The sequence below is a fragment of the Canis lupus genome, chromosome 14, assembly GCF_003254725.2.
Source record: "Canis lupus dingo isolate Sandy chromosome 14, ASM325472v2, whole genome shotgun sequence".
NCBI lineage: Eukaryota > Metazoa > Chordata > Mammalia > Carnivora > Canidae > Canis > Canis lupus.
Genome location: NC_064256.1, coordinates 33,420,632 through 33,430,910, shown reverse-complemented (window position 1 = coordinate 33,430,910; position 10,279 = coordinate 33,420,632). Strand labels below are relative to the sequence as shown.

Below are 10,279 nucleotides of genomic sequence, written 5' to 3'. Positions count from 1 at the left end.
AGCAGTATTTAAAAATGTATCACAATGATCATCCTTCTGCTACCATTCTTCCATCCCTAAAATATCTTAACAGAGCAGAGTAAGTCTTTTAAAATATGTCAGATGTCACTCATTTGCCCTACCTCCCAAAAACAAAGAACCAGTCTTGCCATGGCACTTGATGTAAAAATCAAAATCCTACAAGACTGCATAATCTGCTCCTTCCCATTATTCTCTTATCTCTTTTCCTACTCCATTTCCCCAGAACTTAACACTCTAATCACCTTGCCTTATAGATGTTTCTTGAACATTGAAGCTTTGCTCTTTTAAGATCATGATATACTCTGATATATTTTCTGCTACTGACCCATATTTATATTTCTGAGATAAATATTATTCAGTAAACTCATTTAAAATTACTCTCTTGGCGCACCTGAGTGGCTCAGTTACTTAAGTGTTTAGTTCTTGGTTTGGCTCAGGTCATGATCTTAGGGTTGTTAGATCAAGCCCCCTCATTGGCCCTGGGCTGGGAGTGGAGCCTGCTTAACATTCTCTTTCTCCCTCTGCCCCTCCCCTCACCTGCTCACACACTCTCTCTTTCTAAAAAAAAAAAAAAAAATTAAAAATTACTCACATTATAGCACCCTCAAATTTATTTCTATCAGTAAGCTTAAGTGTTTAGAATTATGCTTTTATTTTTGCTTTATTGATCTTCTTCTGTCCCTAGTAGACTATAAACTCACATTGTATTCACAGTGATAAATACAATGCCTAGCAAATATGAGTTCCTAATTAGTTGTGGAGTTTACTAATCCTCATAACATAAAAGATTTGACCTTTATAAGACAGGAGCCAAAGCCCTAAAGAAAGCAATCGAATATGAACATATGAGCAAAGAAAGATTAATTATATTAGGAATTGAAAGTTGAAGAGCAGATCTAAAAACTGCACTGGAAAAAGCCAAAAACTGCCAAAAACAAATAGCAGAACATTAGAATGGTAAAGTGTAGAACAAAGGAAAAATTCTTCCAGAAAGCAAGAACAGTGAAAAGGACATAATATTTGGAAGAGGATGTTGGAGACTGGATACCAGACCCTAGAATTACAAGCATAGATATTTTTATTAGATAAATTGGAATTACACATATAAAAATCATTCTATACAACTTAAAATATTTTTGGAATGAAAACAAAATTTGGGTATGTAAATGGAAAAAATTTTGTTGCTTTCCAAACAATATAAAGAAATCCATGCATAGTCATATTCTAACAATTTTTAAATATCAATGATAAATAAGGCGTTTTACAAGAAATAAGAGAAGGGGAAAGTAGTAAGAGAAGGGGAAAATACCAGAATGACTCCAAATTCTCCTTTATATAATTAAATCCTAGAAGAAAATGGAGGCGGAACATTTTAAAGATGTATGTGTACATATTAATATCTCTAACTGGGAAGTATCTGGCCACGAAGGAGACTCTTTGTTTTTTGGCATACCCTACTTCAACAAAACCATTTGTGTTGATTCTACTTTCTAACTCTATCCAAAACTGTTATGCCTTACTTCCAAATACTCTAGATCTAATGGAATGGGATAGATGGGACGGGAAGAGCATATTGCTATAACCCTTTTTGTGCTAACATCACTTTAATCCTCAAATTTGAGAGTTGTTATATTCAAAAATTAATGAAAAGATCACAAGTTCAAGCAGAAAGCCACAGTTTGAGAAACTTGAAGAGTTTGGAACTACAAGAATGGATAGAATTCAGAGCAGAAGCTTGAAAAGGAAAATCCACAAAGGAGAAATACCAAAATAATGCACCTAAACTTTCCCTCAAATCCTTGGCTGACCTCTAAAGTTGTGCAAACCTTAGAGGCAAGACTTCAAGGATCCAAAGAGAAAACAAAAACTCAAAAACTGAAAAAGATAAGCAGACATTGTAGTTTTTTCCATGGCAGAAGATACAGAGTTTGAGTTCAGATCTTAGAAAGATGTGGTAAAGATCTCAGGCTTTCCACTGAAACTCCAGAAAAGCCATGCCATAGGAATAAAAATTATATCCCAGTATTAAAGGCAAAACTAAAGCAGACATACCTTAACAGAGCACAAAACCAAGCCTACAGACATTAAGAGTGATCCACCAGTAATTTACTACTAAACTTAAGTACCATTCAGAGGAAGGCAACAGAACTGAGTCTCAATAATGAGTATGCCAAAATGTCCAGTATGAAATTAAAAACTGTAAAAGTGGACAGCCTGGGTGGCTCAGCAGTTTAGCACCGCCTTCAGCCCAGGGCGTGATCCTGGAGACCTGGGATGGAGTCCCACATCGGGCTCCCTGCATGGAGCCTGCTTCTCCCTCTGCCTATGTCTCTGCCTCTCTCTCTCTCTCTCTCTCTCTCTCTCTCATGAATAAATAAATAAAATATTTTTAAAAATTATAAAAGTGAAGAAACAAGAAAATGCAATGCATGTCAAGAAAAAAAATCAGTTCAAAGAAACCAACAAATGATTCTGATTTTGGAATTAGCAGAAAAGAGCTATAAAATAACAATTACAAATATGTTAAAGATTCTATAATCAAAGATTCAGGACAGGAGTGTGAACTGGTAGTTTCAGGAGAGCTTTTAAAATTCCACAGATAGAATAGATGATTCCACAGATGCAGATAGAAACTGCATAATTTAAAAAAACATAATATTTGAAGATAAATTTAAGTTAGAATTAATAGAAAATTGATCAGAAAAGGAGCTGTGAAATTAAAGAAGAGCCAATGAAGATCACCCAAACATAGACTAAAAAGTAAAAAATATATAGAAATAAACAATGAGGACATGAAATGTGGGACATTATCCTCTCTTAGGTACATCATAATCAAATTGCTGAAAACCGATAATAAAGAGAAAATATTTAAATACAGATAAAAAAGACATACTGTATACCATTGAAACTGTGGAGAGGTAGTATGAATGACAAATGACAAATCAAAAACCATGAGAGTCAGAATGGAGCTTTAAAAGTGCTGGGGGTGGTGGAGGAGGCAGGGAATAGTGCTATACTGAAATTCTATATTCAGAAAAAATGTATTTCAAAAAATGAAATCAAAGTACATTAGTTGCTGGTAGTATACAGGAATTGAATAAATGGAGACATAAATAAATTTCTGGGGATTTGAAAATGCTCTATAATTTAAGTGGATCATTGGTTACATGATTGTATACATTTGTCAAACTCATCAAACTGGACACTTTAGATATACACATTTCCCTATATATAAATTGACCTTAATTTTTCAGAATAAGAGAGAAGTAATGACATTTTCCTTTATGTAAAAGGTAAGAGTATTTTTTGCCTAAAAGTTAAGGCAACATTATAACAGATAAATGTGGAATCTGGGGATCCCTGGGTAGCTCAGAGGTTTAGCGCCTGCCTTTGGCACAGGGTGTTATCCTGGAGTCCCAGGATCAAGTCCCACATCAGGCTCCCTGCATGGAGCCTGCATCTCCCTCTGCCTGTGTCTCTGCCTCTCTCTGTGTGTGTCTTTCATGAATAAATAAATAAATAAAATCTTTTTTAAAAAAGTGGAATCTACTGAATAAGGAACAGTGAACTTGAAGAATAGTCAATAGCGAACATCCCAACATAAAGCAGAATAAAGCCAGGACTCTGAAATGGTAACTGTATTTATTAATACAAGGATTGCTTTTTATTATTTTCTTGGATTCGTTAAAAGTCAATTCATTTGTTAAAACTAACATAACAGCTATGTATTATGAGGTTTATAACACACAAAGAAGTAGAATACATAACAAAGATAGCAAGGAATAAGGAAAGGTACAAATATAATTATACTGCTGTCACATTCTTACCTCATACATGGAGAGTATGACAAAGTAGACTCTACTAAGTTAGGAAGGTATGTTCTTGGGGCGGCTGTCTAGCTCAGTTGGTGGAGCATATGACTCTTGATCTTGGGTGTTGAGCTCAAGCCCTATGTTGGGTGTGGAGGTTACTTACAAAATAGAATCTTAAAAACTAAAATGTTAAAAAAAAAAGAAAGAAAAGGAATGTACATTCTTACTCCTAAAACAACCATTAAAAACTACATAAAGAAGAATGGCTAAAAATACAATAGAAGAAATAGGAAAACAAAGTAATACATAATAATAAATCTTAAAGAAGGCAGAAATAGAAGCACTAAAATTGATGAGGAGCAACTATAATTTTCATACATTACTGGGAGAGATAGAAAATTATGAAATCATTTTGGAAAATAATTTGGCAGTATCTAATATGAAGTTGAAAACTCATTTACTGTAAAACACAGAGATTTGTCTATTATGTGACACACCCCTAGATATGTGTCCAAGAAAAATGAAAATATGTCCACAAAAGGCTTACATAAGAATGTTCACAGCAGTTTTAATCATAATCTACAAAAACTGGAAATGACTCAAATGCCAATTAATAGGCTGGATAAACAAATTGACATATTCTTAAAATTGAGTACTGTTAGCAATAAAAAGGTCAAAGTGCTGCTATATGCAACAAAATGAAAGGCTATCAATGACATCTTGTTGATTCAAGATAGCCAGACACACAAAAAAGACATACTGTATGATTCCATTTATATGAATTTTTGGATCAGTAGACTACATAAACTATAGTGATGGAAATCAGATTTCTTGCCCTGGGGAAGTGGAGATAGATTGGAAAGGGGCTCTGGGAAATTTACTGGTGTGATGAAAAGATCTTACATCTTAATTGGTCACACAGATGCATTCACTTTATCAAAACCCTTCAAACTTCTCATTTAAAGTCTGTTCATTTTATTACACACAAATGTAAAAATCTAAAAATATATTGTAGCTTATTGTCTAATTGGACTTTTTCTATTTAAATGTTTCATGCTATTTACATACTATCCAAAATTGATGCATCATGAATTATCCTTAAAGGATAGTATTAACTTGTGTGATGTCTTCCTTTAAGTAATGCACTCTCTTGCTCCAAGCAGTTCTTTCCAGAAAGGGACTTGGTAAATGCTTGTATACAGTATTTACACTTAAAATAGGCCAAAACATTTATAACCTTTCAGTCTTTAATTTGGATGACTTTTAGTGAATATTGTTTCAATGAAATATTAGGTATGTAAATAGATACCCCAATCATCTAAAACCCTGGGGCAGGGAAAGGTAACTAGATTTGCTTAGATATAGTTAATAGTAATTTTTAATGGTTCTATATCTATATCTATATCTATCCTTGAAGGTTCTGCAAGTAACAAAAACCAACTCTGGCTTATTTAAACAGAAAAGAATGTGTTGAAGAAAATGTGTTAGCTCTCATGGTAACTGTATTAGTTCCATTCCAAGATGCAGACACCAAGACTCTTAAAAATACAAGAGCTTCATTAAGAAAACACACCTCAGAAGAAAATTGGGAAGGACCTGGGTCAGCTAGAAGAGCCATCAGACCATGCAACAATCTGATATCTGGTGAAGGAAAGAAGGGTGAAAGATAGGGTGAAAGCTCCTTACTACAGTATTTTTTCCCCCTTACTACAGTCTTAAATAGAGTTCAGTGAGGCCATCAGTCAGTCACCCAACAGAGCACCTGTCCTAGAATTCTTGCTGAATACACTTATTGGCTCTGTAAGCCTATGCAAAGCATGGCCTGAGAACAAACTCAGTGATGGAATTCAGACCCACAACAGCTGAACACTTGGTTAATTAAACTTTATATAATTGGAGCTTTGTGAGACACACTCTCCTGGCCACATGTACCAAGAGAACTAAAGAACAAGACTCAGGGCTAAGCAGCCAAAAACAACTCTGGAAATCATACTGCAGACTGTCCGTCCAAGACATGACTGGCTCACCTCTAAGGATTGGATCAGGTAACTTAACATTGCTAATACTGAAAACACTAAATTCAGGATGGCACCACTACCAAAGCAGCCATCCCTGCTCTATGAATTGAATCTTCTTGGAATCTCCGATACAATAGAGGAGTTTTTGGCTTTGTTTGCATCACTAACACCTGCTTCAAAGTCTGCGACTGGTGAATTTGATTGATGAAATGTGGTCATTGCTCTGTACCCTGTACACTAAGGAATCCAGGAATGCAAATATCAGACACACTCCACTTCTAAATTGGGAGGGGGCCTTATCTCTCACGGATAGTTAAAGGTAGAATATTGAAAAGGTATGTGCTAAGCAGCCCCCCAAATGACAAATTTCTACTATAATATGTCACTAAGAATAGATGGAAATATTTCCCAAACTGCCAACCAGACATATACTGTGTCATTTTTTCCTTTGTTCAAGATCTAAACTATCTATATTCACCATGCATTAGGCCAAGGTATTTACCGATACATACATTTTTTTAAAAAGAGACATTGTTAGAAAGAATGAACATACTGCATAAGTCTAAAGAGGATAAGGCAACACATTTGTCAAACATCTGGAATATTCATTGAAAACCTTTCTGACGTGAATACTTTGACTATATCTGTAACCCTAATAATGCCAAAAGAAAATTCCCAGGTGCCAAATATTTCCTAACTTTGCTGATGTGTTTTAAAGACTCTACAGTTTCGTTGTTATAGCCTATAGCTTTAAGGCCTTAATTTTAAAAGCTGCATGTAATTTTGCTAAAGGGCTATTTCCACAGCCAATCTGATTAAGTGCAACTTAAAAATTTCAGGCAATATATCTGAATGCACTGATTGAACAACCACAAAGACTTTACTTACAAAATTGAGCATAATTTTCTACCCTTAAATTTTAAAGGTAACTTATTCTTTTTATTTTATACCATTTTATTTTTCAATTTTGGCATCATAAGTTAATGCTAATGGTGCTAACTTAACAGAAAAATCCTCAGCCAAACTATACCATAAATGGATTTTCAAATGTAGCTACTATAAATACACAATGTACACAGGCAGAGATTATGAAAGAATTTTCTTCTAGGAATGCAACAAAAATATTTCCTATCCATAATTAGTTGATTGAATAGATGTAAAATAATTTACATAGCTACATTGTGAAATTCTGAGTGCAAAGAAATTATGACAAATACTAAGGCATAAATAATTTCACAAAATCAGTTACATTTTTTTTTCTGAAAATGCAGCTAGAAGAAAATCATTAAAATTAATGTTGCAATATTTCAAATGCCTCCTTTGAGAAATTTCTAATCATTTAAATTATATCATATACTAGAAATTAAATAAATTTAATGCATAATATTTATCTCATTTTTGTTTACTATCTTCACATTCAGCATGTTTTAAGAATGACCCAAGACTGTACGTGGCATGCCTCAGTTTGGCATTTAAGTATTCATTCTTTCTTTCCAGTTGTTCTTCTAATAAACCATGTTTAAAATATGTTTGAAATCAAAAGCTATGTTATTATAACTATCAGCTATATAATTTCAGCTTCAGTTAGAGAATCAAATATTTATTTATCTTTTTCTTCTGAACTACATAGTCATATATATGATCATCAAATCTTTGGAGCCAATCCCTATCACCTTATTTTACCAACATTATGAGTTTTACAGTGAGTGAATTTGGACTACAGAGACCAAATAGAAAGGACTATTATGAAATAATTTTCTTCTAGGAATACAACAAAAATATTTCCTATCCATAATTAGTTAATTGAACAAATGTAAAATAATTTACATAACTACATTGTGAAATTCTGAGTGCAGAGAAATTATGACAAATACTAAGGCATAAATAATTTCACAAAATCAGGTTTTCAAAAGCTGATTCATAAAAAAGATTCACAAAATCTTTTCATAATTCTTTCATAAGAAACCAACTAGGCAGGCAATAGAAGTTTTCTAAGGCCATATCACTCATTAGTTGTGGATGTTACATGGGATACGATATATTTTGATTACTTTGCCTTTGTTTATTATAACATGTTGGATTCTTCTATTACAATAATTTGATGGTTGTTTTGCAGTTTAGGTGTTTTCCTTTACACAGGACAGAGGCTATATAAACACAAAGATTAAAATGTCCAAATAAAATTCATATGGTTTAATTCTCTGGACTGACCAAACCAGTACTCTTTAAGTGTATTATCATATTCATTTACCACTTTGCACATAGGTTAGCTGCTTACCAGATTATCTAGTAGAGTGGTTGACATGCCTAAAATTTCATGTTGTATAGCATAAAGTGGTGTTCTGTATAGATGGAAAATGTGAAGCAAAATGTGGCATACACTTTTACTTGCCTAATAATATCTCCCTCCCTCTGCCCTTCCTTGGTACTAGAAACTTGATTATACTCAAGGTAGTAATATATCTAGCTCCTAGCAATGAATCATGATTAACCCAAACCAATCATAATATTCCTATTGCTCATTGCCAAATATTTGATTTCTCCACTTTTATTATAATTATAAATAATCATATGATTGAGTTCCAGCCAATAAGACATAAAGGAAATACCAATAGAAATATTTCTTAGAAGCCTCTAGCTGTCCTGATAAAAGAGATAGATATGGCAGGGCTCACTTGCCCCTCCTTTATACTTTAAATGTGGCCATGATTCCTAGAGCTGGTGCATCATTTTGCCATAATTAAGGAAAAGACCAAGAGAACTGCAGAGAAATCTATCTTGATGTTACTGTACCTATGAGCCAATATCAGGAGCTTCTATTTCTAGATTTAATTGCTACATGAAAAAGTATAAGCATAAACATTCCTTTGGTTAAATCACTGTAAGTCATGATTTTTGTTACATTTATCTAAATATATTCCTAATTGTTGTACATGTAATTGTAATGCTGTACGTGCAATGCAAATACTATCATCATTTAGGAAGGCTTACTGCTATGATGTTTCCATCTATAAGTACATATTCAATAAATATTTACGCAATGGATTTTCAAAAAATTGATCTATTTAAAGTATGACAATTGAAAAACGACTATATTGAGGTTTGAAACTCCGCATTGGGAGTTAACGCTCCAGCTCTTTTGCGCCCAAAAAAGGAATCGGGCCTGGCATCGCCTCCTCGCCCAGGGCCACCTGGCTCACCTTATTCCTCCAGGTTGAGATGGGCTCATCCAAGAGCGCCTCAGTCATTCCGGTGAGGCCCCTGCCACACAACAAGCTTCTGGCCCGAGTGGCAGACCCCTGTTCACGTACCGCCAGCAACCTGCGCATCCCATCCAGGTGAAGAGCTCTCCACAGGTAAACCTACCAGCAGGCAAACAGCAGGAGGATCCTAATCAGGCCCAAGACTCAGATCCCCGCTCTCCTACCCTTGGCATTGCACGGACACCTATAAAGACCAGCAGCAGAGTTTTCCCTTGAGGACCAGACGCCACCCTGGAGCCAGACTGAGCTCCCCTACAAGCAGGTGTCTTTCAAGGAAGAAGCAAGACAGCCCTCAGAAACCCCCATGGCCAGCCAGGACTAGGACAAGCCCTTGAGAGACCCTGAGACTCCCCAATCTTCAGGTTCTAAGCAAAACAGACAGAAAACAAATGGCAAGGTACTAGGGAGATCTCCTCTCACCATCCTACAGGATGACAACTACCCTGGAACTCTACCACCACGACAAGGTAAGCAGCCTTCTCCCCTGAGTGAAAATGCTAGGGAACTAAAGGAAAGGGCCACTCTGAGATCTGGACAGACTTCTGAAAACTGGAGGCCAAGTGTGGGAGCAGGACGAGGACCAGGACAAGAAGAATCAGCATTTACCAAACTTGGTGGAGAACTAGGCCGAGTGTGGCCCCAGTGCTGGGCTCACCAGGGGCCTCGTGACATAGCATCCCCTCAACCCCATCTTTCCTGGGAAGACTGGACTTTATGAACTCGCAGCTCAGAAACTGAGCACTTTCTTGGGTTATCTTTGTGTCTCACATTTTTCTTGTATATTAAAGAAAGTGTTTTTTTTTAAAGAAAAATGACTATATCTATACATTATAAAATAACTAAATGTCCATTTCTCCTGTCATATAAATAATACAAATAAAAATGTATTGTTTTTATATTATGATTTTGTCAATTTTGTGTACAGTATAATTCTTCTGAAAATGTGGAAGGACTAGTCATACTACCAAGAAATCACTGACTTTGTGTGTGTGTGTGTGTGCCACGCACATACGCACACGTGTGTGGGCACATGCAAACCAAGTATTCAACTTGGCCTTTTAAACTTCTTTGGTTTTTCAAGTAAGACCATAAGCACTGAGATTACTAGCAATTAAGAGGCGCACTATTCAAAAATGCTTCTCTTCCTGTCTTAAGGCATGATTAA

At 35.2% G+C, this 10,279-nt stretch overlaps 1 pseudogene; it reads left to right on the top strand.

The window, feature by feature from the left end:
• The first annotated feature begins 9,070 nt into the window (after window positions 1-9,070).
• On the top strand, window positions 9,071-9,740 carry LOC112670866 (cell division cycle-associated protein 3-like; annotated as a pseudogene).
• The last annotated feature ends 539 nt before the right edge of the window (window positions 9,741-10,279 follow it).